General features: G+C 38.0%; 1 long non-coding RNA gene across 2 annotated transcripts in view; it reads right to left on the reverse strand.

Moving 5' to 3' along the window:
- LOC143887677 (uncharacterized) overlaps window positions 1-13,211 on the reverse strand; it is a 35,726-nt gene that overhangs the window by 21,951 nt on the left and 564 nt on the right. For both annotated transcript variants that reach the window (XR_013254331.1, XR_013254330.1), the window contains one exon: window positions 12,882-13,013. This is a non-coding gene — a long non-coding RNA (uncharacterized LOC143887677). The remainder of the gene's footprint in view (window positions 1-12,881; window positions 13,014-13,211) is intronic.

Here is a 13,211-nt window from a genome sequence, read left to right on the forward strand (position 1 = left end):
TACTTCTGATATCCAGTCTACTAATGGAGTCCAATTTTGTTTCCTGAATGCACACAACCTCTGGCATCCAAACTTTTAACAGTTCTTTTACCTGTAATCTTTTCTCCTGGGAACCCAAACCATTAACATTCCAAGATAGTATCTTCATAATATCACTTAATTAGTAGTGAGCTTCCCCAACCTAGCACCTGAAGATCTCCCTTTCTTCTTCATGAGAGCGCTCTTCCCACAAGATCCTGAATCATAATTAATATTCGATTTTAATCTAAGTAATTCCCTATCCATTCTTCTCGAACTAGATTCATAGGACCCATTAGAGCAAGGATTCCTACCGGATTCTCTTTGTTCCGCTTCCTTGATTTCAGGCTCTGTACACTTCCTCAGAACCCGCAAAAACCAAACCCAATTTCTTACTTATAAACAAAGTATGATCAACCATGTACTCAGACATTTTCTTTCGAGAGCCCGACAATGGGTCCATCCCAATAATTCCACCAGGATGTAAGGACGCCATCAACAGAGAAGGTGATTCCAGCTTACTGCAAATACTCAAATTGAAAGTATGAATGACTCCCCCAACAGAGATCCGGACTAAAAAGCGGAAAGGGGACTCCCTATGAGAACCAGAAATACAATTCATCACCCCACAAAGACCACTAAGGTCAATCAAAATCTTATTAGGGCCACAAAGCCATGGAAAACAATAACCTTCCTCAGAAAACAAAGAAAAATTCCGTTCTACAGCCGCTTTCCCAATCAACACATCACGCGGAGCCCATCTCGCCAAATTCACACCAATAGAAACATCAGCATCCTCTAACTCCCCCTCCTGAATCCAATCCTCCTCAAAAACCAAACGAGCACTTATCCCACTTGCTATGATTTTATCATGATAGCTTTCCTGATTCAGAGATTGAATTAACAATGAAGAAGAATAATTTTCAAGGTTATCACTACCAAAGACAGCGACCTGGATATCTTCTCGAGTGGAGCAAAAAATTGGCTCCCTAACATTACAAATAAAGTCTTCTTATTACTATTTAAGTATTTAGTATTTAAGGGATGGAACTGCTCTGAACTTTGATCCTTTGTGAAAGAGGACTCACATTTCGATGCCTCCTTCGGGTTTTGGTAACACTCATTTCAAACTCTCTTCTCCCTCTCCCTTTTGTAGGTAAATCTTTGTCGAGCATTCATTTCTAAGACCTGATATCTGTTTTATTTCCTTTCTAGGATCTATTTTTAACTCTCTAATATGAAGACAAAGTATTGTTCAAAATGTGTATTTTTCTGTTTCTGGTTCTATTTCTTTAACCCTCTTTTTTTTTCTTCCCTACAGAAATCTCTCCACATCTCCCCTTCGATTGAGCACTTCCACTGCTTTTCTTCATTTATGAGATTTTCTTTCTATTTGTTATCTTTTATTGTAATTGACTGTCTCAATGTTTTTTCTTCTGAGAATTTCAAGTGCTATAGTTTTGTTATGGTTGCAGTTGCGGCAATTACAGAGAGAGATGCTTTCTACAGAAGGTGACTTGTTTTTTTTTACGACCAATAAAGGTCAGTCTTTTCTTTTATTTCTCTAGCTTTCCTTGATTATTAGAAAAGATGATTCTTTCCTGAAAATTAAAGAAAGAACTTGTCAGTTTGAGGCCAATAAGATTGGGATACTCTACTGGTAAGGTAGTCCCTACTACAATTGATGCATATGGTTGACCTCCAAATGCGTGTTTATAACCAAAATGGCTAGCATTCAATGAGAAATGCCAAAAATTCAGTAATAAGATTGTTAGATTACCCTTGTCTCTGTTTAACTGTATTTTACAAATATAGAGGTTGTAATTGACAATTTTGGACCTCAGGTAAATACAGAATTCCCTAAGCTTCTAATTGTTTCCTTATGCTCCGTTTGGTTGCCATTGGATTTTCATCTTCCAAGAAGTTTGTTGGAGAATAGCAGCCACGTGGGAATAGCAGCCACGTGGGACAAATTCCTTGTTTGGTTGCCAAAATAGCATTGGACTCCCATTTTACTCCCTTGGATGTCTTCCATGTAATAATTGCTTGTTTGGTGACTCCTTGTCCCCTCCTTATGACTTTTAAACCAAATTATTCCAAAAGCAAGCACTTTTTGTTGAATTTTCTAGGGAATGGTGCTATCTTTCTCTCTCTTCCTTCTCTCTCCTCCCTATATTCGTAACGACACCCCTACTTATTCTGTTACTCTCCGAGTATATGTCGTGCAACCAAACACTACCTACACTATTCTCCGAGGTCATTCTAGACAAATCAAAATGCTTGTCTCCTCCCTTTTGACTTCTTTTGACTTCATATTCCACTACTCTGAGAGCCACCCCCAATTAACCAAATGGAGCATTAAGAAACCAAGAGGAGTTTTAGACACAACTGCTACATTAAGCGCAATAGTTTGAACACCTATCTTTGATGCTGCTTCTTCACATTCCCAACACTGACAATTCTTCTGAGGTTTGACCTCTTACTTTCAATGTGGGAGTAGTTCATATGAACTCATTTTAAACACAACAGTTGCTCGTGTTGAAAAATCAAACAACATTCTTGCATGATTTTTTTCCATATCCATTTTGAATAAAATTCTTGAAACTGCGCACATCCGTAGGGAATAGTCCCGGCCTAAAAATTGGGGTTGGGATACCCTATGCCATAAAAAACCGTATGGAATAGTTCTGCCCTAAAAATTGGCGTGAGGATACCCTATGTCATCAAAAAATTTCTTGAAACCAATCCCTATGGTTTAAATACATGTGCTCATAAACAATGAGTGAATTCGACCACCATCTAAAATTTGTCTCTTCCTAACAAATGACCCTTCATATGAAAAATAAATGTAATCCAACAGTTCAATTCTCAACAAAGTACATACACATAACTTTGTGAATGATACTGACCAAACTCTTTGGCCAAGAGTTCTTCATTTTCACACCCTCTACTTTCTTTCATTTTTTTTTTTCGTAGGTAAGCTGGGATCGAACCTCCGACCTCTAAGTTGGAGAACAAAGCCTCAACCATTGACCTAGAGGCTCAATCCCAAACCCTCTACTTTCTTCAAAATTGAAGTGTTAAATGTGGCTTCGAACCCCTGGTGGAACTCTTAATAATGTCCAAAAGTTCAAATGTAACCAACACACAACACACTACATAGAATGAGAAATTATAAACCTACAATGCTATATCATTTTAGTACAATATGTCATAGGTAAGCCACTCACTCTTAATTTATATCCATACTGTCTTCCATATGCGGGAACTACACAAGACCTATTAATACACATGTTAGCAGCATCTGCTTTTTTTTTTAAATGGCACAATATAAGAACACGGGACATGTTAATGGCATCTTGTGAACCTTCCCTATATGAAGCAAGATCCTACGAAATGTACAACAATATGATTACTCAAAAAACATATATAAAAGAGCTATAATTAAAAATAAACAATATGTAAATTCCTTTCTGCGACAATCCTTAGCAAATCCCCAATTATAATAAGGAGATTTTGCAACAAGAGTAACAAAAATGTATTGGGACACCGGACTCTAGTGTATCTATGATTGCCAGAGGAAGAGACTTATGTAGTTGGGGAAGTGTTCAACGGCACAGATTGCTACGTACACTGATTTCGGGTGTCCCTAGTAATGAAAATGGGTTTAAATATCACATCCAAAAATACCCAAAATCAAAATCGACTTCTTCTTCCGTCAGTCTTCTCCCAGAGAGTCATTTCCTTCTTCCCTCTTTGATATCTTCTCAAAATGCTTGATTTGCAGAGCAAATCTTGCCCCATTCAACAACGAAATGGACTCTAAATCCAAATCTTCCCATTTTGGGCAGCTCAAATCTTCTGCTATTATGTACCCACTTCCACTCCTCTATAATCCAGAGTCATTTCCGTGGAGATCATCACCATCTGGTTCTAGCTGTGAAAAAAGCAATCTGATACTTCCATTGAAAGCAGAGAGAATCTTCAACTGAGGTTTCTTCCCTTCTTCAATTTCCTTCAATTTTAGCTCTTTGTCAGTAATTTATATTTAAGTTCATCACACTTGCATGCACCGCCTAGATTCCATGGTGAGAAGTGGAGTTAAGGTTTTTTTTTTTTTTTAGTAAGAAGAATTATAAGAATAGAGGCCTCGAGTTAAAGAGTTTAAGACTATTAAACAAGGATAAAATTTTCATTTAAAATGAAATAACACATTAAAGTCAGGGAAGTTAGTTTTAAGATATTTTTTAAAGGAATTTGCTAAGCAATTTTGCAGACATCTATGTTGCGGCTCACTTTTGCAAGAGGGGACAACCACATAGGCAAATTTTGTCTTTTTCGTTTAATTCATCTGAGTTGGTTGTTCTCTATTGCAAACAGTGAGACGCAGAATGACTTTCTGCGAAATTGCCTATCAAATCTATTTTTAAAATTATTATTTATGATGTTAAACATTTTAGATAGGCTACTAATGCTGGCACTACTGTGTTTTGATAATTACACAAACTCGGCTTTTCGTTTTTAATTGGCTTCTGAGAGCTTTTTGGGAAACGTAATAACCTTTGAGAGTTGTTTAAATAATAAATGATGAGATAGTTTGTGCAATTATTAAAACATGGTAGTGCAACTATTAGTAGTCTTAATAGTGCAACTGTTAGTAGACTTAAGCTAATATAGCTGATATTTCTCTAAATAGATATTTTCCTTCAATTTTACACTATTTATCTAATTATGATGCAGATCGTAGGCCCAATAAGAGGCATATTTGCCCATTAAACTTTTAGGATTTTTATTTCCATGTCATTTAGTTTCTAGGAATATTATTTCCATGTTTTTAGTTTGAGGGCTTTTATTTTCTGTGGAAGTTTACTTTCTTTGCCTATATATAGGCCACATGTATTAGGGTTTTTAGATTATGGATGATAAATGAATGAATGAATTGAGAATAGAGATTCTCCCCTTATCCTTCTTCTTCTTCCCTTCTCTTCTTCTCTTATTCTTCTTCTCCTATTTCTCCCCTCTAATTTCCTTACGATTCTTTTTAATTTTTTTTTCAGTTTTCTACTGTTGCTATTAGTTTTGTCGGGTTAGCCCGGAATTAGTTATTCTTTGTGAAATGATCAGGGAGAATTGATATCTTGACTCCTCTCTTTTATTTACACCTTTTCTAATTAGCAGTTAAACGTTAATTACACCAAAACAGGACATAAGTTTTTTGATGCTAGTCTTTCTAACATAGGTATAATGATTATAAGGTCATGATATTGCTCCCAAAATACTCCTCTAGGCACACTGGATCGCGAAATCCCCAAGAACATATGCCATGCATGTGTTCTGAGTCATGATAGTTTTTATTCATCAAAATGAGATCATATTGCTATTCGATCTCTTATAAATTGTAATTGTAATTTTTTTTAATCAAATTACCAAACTTAAATTCATATGGTATTGGAGGTCTTCTAAGATATGAGAATAGCATTACTAAACAAGTCTGATTAGTTTTTAAGACTCCAATGAAACGGAAGCGAGGGCAATTCTTCAAGGCCTTCGATGAGTATCGGATAGAGAGATGGACACCCTCCTAGTGGAAGGTGACTCCTTGAACTTCATTGGATGGTTGGAGGGCCGATCCCATCACCCTTGGAATATTCAGAGATATTTTATTATATTATAGGGTTGAAGGTCATAACATTCTTTATCATCACGTAAGGAGGCCGGTGAATGAAGAAGTGGGACCATCTCACTAGTACAGGAGTGTCTAGATAAGACATAGTTTTTCGATTTTCTTCCTACGTGAGGAGAATAGTATTACTAAACAGGTATGATTGGTTTTTAAGACTCCAATGAAGCGGAAGTGAGGGCAATTCTTCAAGGCCTTAGATGGGTATCGGATATAGAGATGGACAACCTCCTAGTGGAAGGAGATTCCATGAACGTCATTAGATGGTTGGAAGGCCGATCCCATCACCCTTGGAATATTCAGTGATTTTTTATTAGATTAGCTATAGGGTTGAAGGTCATAAGATTCTTTATCATCACGTAAGGAAGCCGGCGAATGAAGAGGCAGGACCATCTCACTAGTACAGAAGTGTCTAGTGGGACTAATTTTGTTTTAGTGGGTGTGCGTCATTGGATCATTGTAGTGTCCAAGTGAGTAAGTTTTATGCAATTTGAGATTCCATTCAGAAGAAGAGTAAGGTGTGTAAATATCATGGGGGACACAGGAAACTGGCTTAAATTGTATGCAGAACTATTGTTTTTTCCTTCTTTAATCGCAATCCTTATGAACATCTTAGTCCATGATTAGAGGTGTTGATGGACCAAGGAGTCCAAATCCAAACTTAAAGATACAAGAACTCGATACATAATCAGGATCTATGTACACATTTTGGGTCTATGTAAACTTAAAGGGACAAGTCATTTTGTGTCTCACTGTTTGCAATAGAGAACAGCCACCTCAGATGAATTAAAGGAAAAGGACAAAATCTGCCTGTGTGGTTGTCCCCTCTTGCAAAAGTGAGCCGCAACATAGCTGTCCGCGAAATTGCTTAGCAAATTCCTTAAAAAAATATCTTAAAACTAACTTCCATGACTTTAATGTGTTCTTTCATTTTAAATGAAAAAAAAAAAAAAAAATTGAAATGGCAATATATTGAAAAAGGGAACCGAGATGGTCCACCAGAGATACAAAGAGGAAAAGCATAAAAGACAACAAAAATGGAAAATGCAAAACAAACTTCTCACGGGGGAAGGAAATCGAACCACTCCAACCCCTCTATGAACTCCAGATCTAGCAAGGGAATCCGCCTCACCATTTGCTTCGCGTCTAACATGCTTAAAAACCATAGACAACTCTGAAATGAGATCAGAAATTTCCTCAAAGTAACTCAAAAATCTCCACGGGGGAGCCACTCTCTCAGATAACCAACTAATTACATTTGAAGAATCTCCTTCCGCAATTACCCTATCGTAAGAATCATCACTTAGACGCTTAATCCCCTGATATACAGCCCTTAATTCCGCTTCAGATGAGTCAGTCCTTCCAATTGGACCTGCAAAAGCCCACGATACCACCCCTCGGGAATCCCTTAATAGCCCTCCAACCCCAGCAGGACCCCTCAAAATTGAGTTTAAGAAAACCTTTAGGGGGGGCTTCCCATTTCTGACTTCTCTTCTCTCTCCTCATACCTTCAAAGCACACAATGCGCCACCCTTCCCACAGATTGAAGGCTGATACAAATGTGAACAGAGGGATGCTCTTCACTCAATAAATAACCATGGCTATGATTTTATTATATAACCAATACGATGACTTTGCCACTCCTTCAAAAACTCTCGAGTTTCTTTCCTTCCAAATGACCCACCACAAAGCAATTAAACATAATCTCCAAAGCACCTTACCTTTCTTTTTCTAGGGCATAAAATCCCAACTCGAAAATAGTTCTACTAGAGACTTTGGAAAGACCCAATAAATACCAAACCTGTCCAGAATGAGACCCCCAAATCTCCCTTGTTACCTTGCAATGAAAAAAAAGGTGGTCAATCGATTCCCCACCTTCCAAACAAAGCGAACAATGGTCCACCAGGCACATACCCCTTTTTCTTAGAAACTCAATAGTCTGAATCCTCCCATTACACACGGCCCAGCTGAAAAAAGATACCGATGGGGGGCCATGAAACTTCCAAACATCAGCAGGGATTAGGGATCCCTTGTTATCCTTATTTAATAGTCTTAAACTCTTTAACTCAAGGCCACTATTCTCATAATTCTGCTCACTCAAAAAAAAAACCCTAACTCCACTTCTCATCATGGAATCTAGGCGGTGCATGCAAGTGTGATGAACTTAGATATAAATTACTGACAAAGAGCTAAAATTGAATGAAATTAAAGAAGGGAAAAAACCTCAGTTGACGATTCTCTCTGCTTTCAATGGAAGTATCAGATTGCTTTCTTTCACAGCTAGAACCAGATGGTGATGATCTCCACGGAAATGACTCTGGGTTATATAGGAGAGGAAGTGGGTACATAATAGCAGAAGATTTGAGCTGCCCAAATTGGAAAGATAGTCCATTTCGCTGCTGAATGGGGGAAGATTTGCTCTGCAAATCAAGCCTTTTGGAGAAGATATCAAAGAGGGAAGAAGGAAATGACTCTCTGGGAAAAGACTGACAGAAGAAGTCGATTTTGATTTTGGGTAGGGTGTGATATTTACACCCCTTTTCATTACTAGGGACACCCTAAATCAATGTACGTAGCAATCTGTGCCGTTGAACACTTCCCAAACTACGTAAGTCTCTTCCTCTGCCAGTCATAAATACATTTTTGTTATTCTTGTTGCAAAATCTCCTTATTATAATTGGGGATTTGCTAGGGATTGTCGCAGAAAGGAATTTATGTATGTTTATTTAAAATTTTATTTAATCATAGCAATTTGTAGCTCTCTTTAATCATCTATACATGGAATTTTGGAGTTTGTCTATAAGAGCAAACTTCACAAAATCCAACTTGTTTCGAGGGTCAAGAATAGGGCTGCAACTCGGGTCGGGCGGGTCGGGTTTTGGAGAACTCAACCCTACCCGAGAAATATCTCGGGTCGGGTCGGGTCGGGTTTTTTTTCGGAAAACCCACGATTCCCAAACCCGGCCCTACCCATGATAAATCTCGGGTCGGTTCGGGTTTTTTCACGTTGACGCAATTTTTAAAGGAAAATTCTTGTTTGGCAAGGCAACTCAACTCATAGAAGCAGAAATTACACTCACATTACACTTGAATCAAACAATGATGTAATTACACTCACATAACACTTGAATCAAACAATGCTGTAATCAAACAATGTTGTAATTACAATCAAACAATGCTGAATCAAACACTTGAATCAACTCAACTCATAGAAGCAGAAATTACACTCACATACAGTAACAGTGGGTGCGTGGGTTTTCACTTTTAACTTTTAACTAACAATAGAAAAAAATGTACATACTATAACTCATGTAACTCGGGTCGGGCCCCTTCAAACCCGGCTCGACCCAAGATTCATGCGGGCTTTTGAATGCTAAACCCGGCCCGACCCGAAACCCATGAAACCTGAACCCAACCCAGGGTATTTTCGGGTCGGGTCGATGCGGGTCGGGTAAAACCCGGCTCGAGTTGCAGCCCTAGTCAAGAACAACAGCAATATATATTAATTTGTTCATCTTTTCAATATCACCCCAATACTTATCATACTTTTCTTTCATTCTTCTCGCCATCATTACCAATTTAAAATCATCTCTCACTCCATTGTTGCAATAGGCATTCAACCTCACTAATTTCATGAAATAGTCTTAGATGAAACATACAATGAGGCCGAAACTCGTATGGTGAGCTTATAAAAGTTTTGAAGCAATGTCGTCATCCTCCAAACTTTTTCTCAGTCTTCACGGTCGGGCTTCCTAATCCCATCCACATCTCTGAATCAAGTTCACTACCGAAAAAATGATCTTGATCGTCAAACCTTTCAAATGCCTTTTCAAACTTTTCCGCTACACTTAACATCAAATAAGTCGAGTTCCATCTTGTATAAACATCCAAACACAATGAACTCTTGCTTTCAATTCTTTCAACCTCAACACTCTTTGAAGAGCTACGACCTAGCTATTTAACCTCCGCCCGAAAATGGTCAACTGAAATTCCCACTTCTTTCAAGCCATCACACACAACTAGATTAATTATGTGTGCAATACACCTCATATGAAGGTATTTGCCTTGCAAAACACTAGACCCCCAGTTGTTTATTCTTCTTCTCAAATATCCAACCGCAACGTCATTTGAACTAGCATTATCCACGGTAATGGTGAACACTTTATCTATCCCCCATTCAAGTAGACACTTCTCAACTGCTTTACCAAGAGCTTTACCTTTGTGACTAGAAATTTGACAAAAGTTAATTATTTTTTTGTGCAATTTCCAGTCATTGTCTATATAATGAGCTATGAGACACATGTAGTTAATTATTTGCAATGAGGACCATGTGTCTGTAGTGAGGCAAACTCTTTGTCTTGATTGTTTAAAAATCTTTTTCAACTTTAACCTCATCCAAGAAGAACTGAAAGCAGTCACTTGTAATTGTTGAACGTGACGGAATACGAAATCGAGGACATGCAATATAAATCAAATCTCTCAACCCTTCATTCTCCACAAACTTGAAAGGTAGCTCATCAACAATGACCATACGGGCTAAGACATTTCTAATAGCCTCTTGGTCAAACTTCCACATAATAAGGGTGCCGCTATTGTCCCCCTCTTGACCTTTGATCGGTTGGTAGTTCAATTGTGTCTGCTTTGTGTTTATATTGTGGGGGAACTTCCTGCATGAAGCAATGTGAGTCTTAAGTGCGGAAGTTCCATTTCTTCGCGGATCACTATGAAACTCCTTCTCGCAGTACTTACACCTAGACTTATGTTCACCCTCTTCATTAACAAATTTTGTATAGTGATCCCACACCTCTGACCTTGGCTTCATGTTCTTTCTCTTACGTGATGTTGCAATCGTTTCGCTTGAATCTGTGGGGTTTGAAGATTGGTCGCTAACAATAGGAGTAGAAGCTCCTCCTCCTTGCGACATCTTAGGAGAAAAAGAAGAAAAGTACACAATAAACCACTTCTCAATAAAGTAAATAAAGTAGTAGCTCTCAAACACAGCAGCACAAGATATTTACATAAAGTAGTAGCCTAAATAAGAGAAGATCAAAGATCAAAGACTGCAGCACAAGATATTTACATAAATTACAAAGTCCAAAGTCCAAACAACACAAGATATTTACATAAAGTAGTAGCCTAAATAAGAGAAGATGAAAGATCAAAGACTGCAGCACAAGATATTTACATAAATTACAAAGTCCAAAGTCCAAACCATTAGACCCCTCAAAGTACTCCAAAGTCCAAAGTCCAAAGTCCAAACCATCAGACCCCTCAAGTACTCCAAAGTCCAAAGTCCAAACCATCAGACCCCCCAAATTTCAATACAAACCATCTAAATCTCATTACAATCATTCCGTCAGACCCCTCAAATCTCAATACAAACAAGTACTCCAAAGTACAAACCATTCAATCCATGTAAGTAGTAATTATCCTACAACATTTAATCTGAAGAGACATATAATTTACTAGGGCATATTTAGAAAACATGAAGCATGAAATTCATTCTCAATGGATTGCAGCAACTCAGCAATGGAACAAATCACACTCACAGGGCAGAGAAGTAGATACTAGATAGTAAGCCACAACAGATATAGTGACTGATTACCAGTGTTTAAAAACGCGGATCTGACGCGGAATGCGGCCAAAGAAAAACCTAGTCAACTCGGCGCGGACGCGGCCAAGAACGCGGTTGACGTGGTTGAGAGCCTGAGATGTAATTTTTTTTTATAAAAAAATACAAGATGTGACCATCAAATGGACGGTTTAGATCATCCTATGGTATGGGCAGTACAACATTTTTGAAAAAATTCTGGACTATATGTGGCCTATCAAATGGACGGTTTGGATTATCCTAGTGTGAGTAGTACTGCACTTTTTGAAAAAAATTTGGACACACCATAGGATGATCCAAAGATCCAAACCGTCCATTTGATGAGCCACAACCTTAATACTTAAGTTACCTTTTTTTTTTCAAGTGTTAAAGATGTAAGAAAATTTAGAAATATTTTTTCTTTCCAAACTTTTACATAAAATTCATGCAATCCAAACGGGGCTTTAGATTTAGGGGAGTGATATCAGGAACACCATGATTTAATAAGGGCGGTCATAAATTCACCTCCTTCTATTACAGTATTCACCCCCTATTTTTCAAAATGTACTGTCCAGCCCATACCATAGGATGATCCAAACTGTCCATTTGATGGGTCACAATCTAATTAGGTTGTGCCCCAAAAATCTTTTCCATAGGATGATCCTAGCCCTCCGATCTATAGAGAAACTCCATATAATCAAGCCTCTATAGATCAGACGGCTAGGATCATCCTATGTAAATGATTTTTGGGGCACAACCTAATAGATTGTGGCCCATCAGGTGGACGGTTTTGATCATTCTAAGTGTGAGTTGGACAATCCATTTTGAAAAATAGGGGCTGAATACGGTAATAAATGGGGGTGAATTTATGACTGCCCTTGAATAATTGCACAAATCCAACATGTCTCTTCTTTTCTTTTGAAAAATTGGGAGTTGCAATAAAATTTGATACCTATTTAAATTACTAAAAGACAAGATGAGTCAAATGACTGTACTGGTAGCAAAAACGAGGCACTTTTAGTGATGGGAAAGAGAGGATAAGACAGAAGCAAAAGAGGGGCTGGCATTACACTGCCAAAAAAAAAAAAAAAATAGTGCATTGCTTTTGCATAAGTGATGTATTTGCTTGCCCTCATGTTTTACTTGGACACCACTTTTTGTTATAATATTTTACTATTATTTAACACTAGAGGGGCTGCCCCAAGTAAAAAAGAAGGCCGGATATATCATTTCCTCCATCTTCTTCTTCTTCGCAATTTAGGATATACAGGGTTTTTCAGCGGCAAATGGTGGGTGTTCGAAATGGCCAAGACTCGGCCAGGACTCGTCGTGTCTGGGACACCAAAACGCGGCCATTGCAAATCCGCGTCGACTCGGCCGAGTTCCGAACCGAGTCGCCAAGTTTTAAAACACTGCTGATTACAGCAAATCAGCAATGGAACAAATCACATGGCAGAGTAGTACATAATAAGCCACAACAAATAGCCAAATAGGCCTAATTCCTAAACCCCACTCAGAATGCAAGGCAAAATTCAATTCCAACAAAATAAATTAAACCTAGAAGGAAGAACCAACCATAGGAATTATAAGAACCTGCTAAAGCTTGGGTGTGACTCTAGAGAGGTGGCCGTGGGGAATGAAAAGAACCTCCTTCGTCCTCTTTCAAAGCTTGAGAGTAGAGAGGAATAAAGAATCAACCAACTACAAGAATCATAACAACAGAACCTGCAAAAGAAATAAGAAAAAAATCTAGTTTAGCTGCAAAATATAGGAACCCTAATTGAAATCACCATGGAGCAAGTATAGAAAAGGAGTGTAGGAACCCTAATATGCCATGAATTAGCACATCAGATGAGATGTAAGAAAAAGAAAAAAAAAATCAGAACCAAAAAAAATGAAAAATCAGTACAAAACACAAAGGGC

Source organism: Tasmannia lanceolata, unplaced genomic scaffold (genome assembly GCF_043159265.1).
Source record: "Tasmannia lanceolata isolate RefF3 unplaced genomic scaffold, GAP_Taslan_0.1 ptg000012l, whole genome shotgun sequence".
Lineage (NCBI taxonomy): Eukaryota > Viridiplantae > Streptophyta > Magnoliopsida > Canellales > Winteraceae > Tasmannia > Tasmannia lanceolata.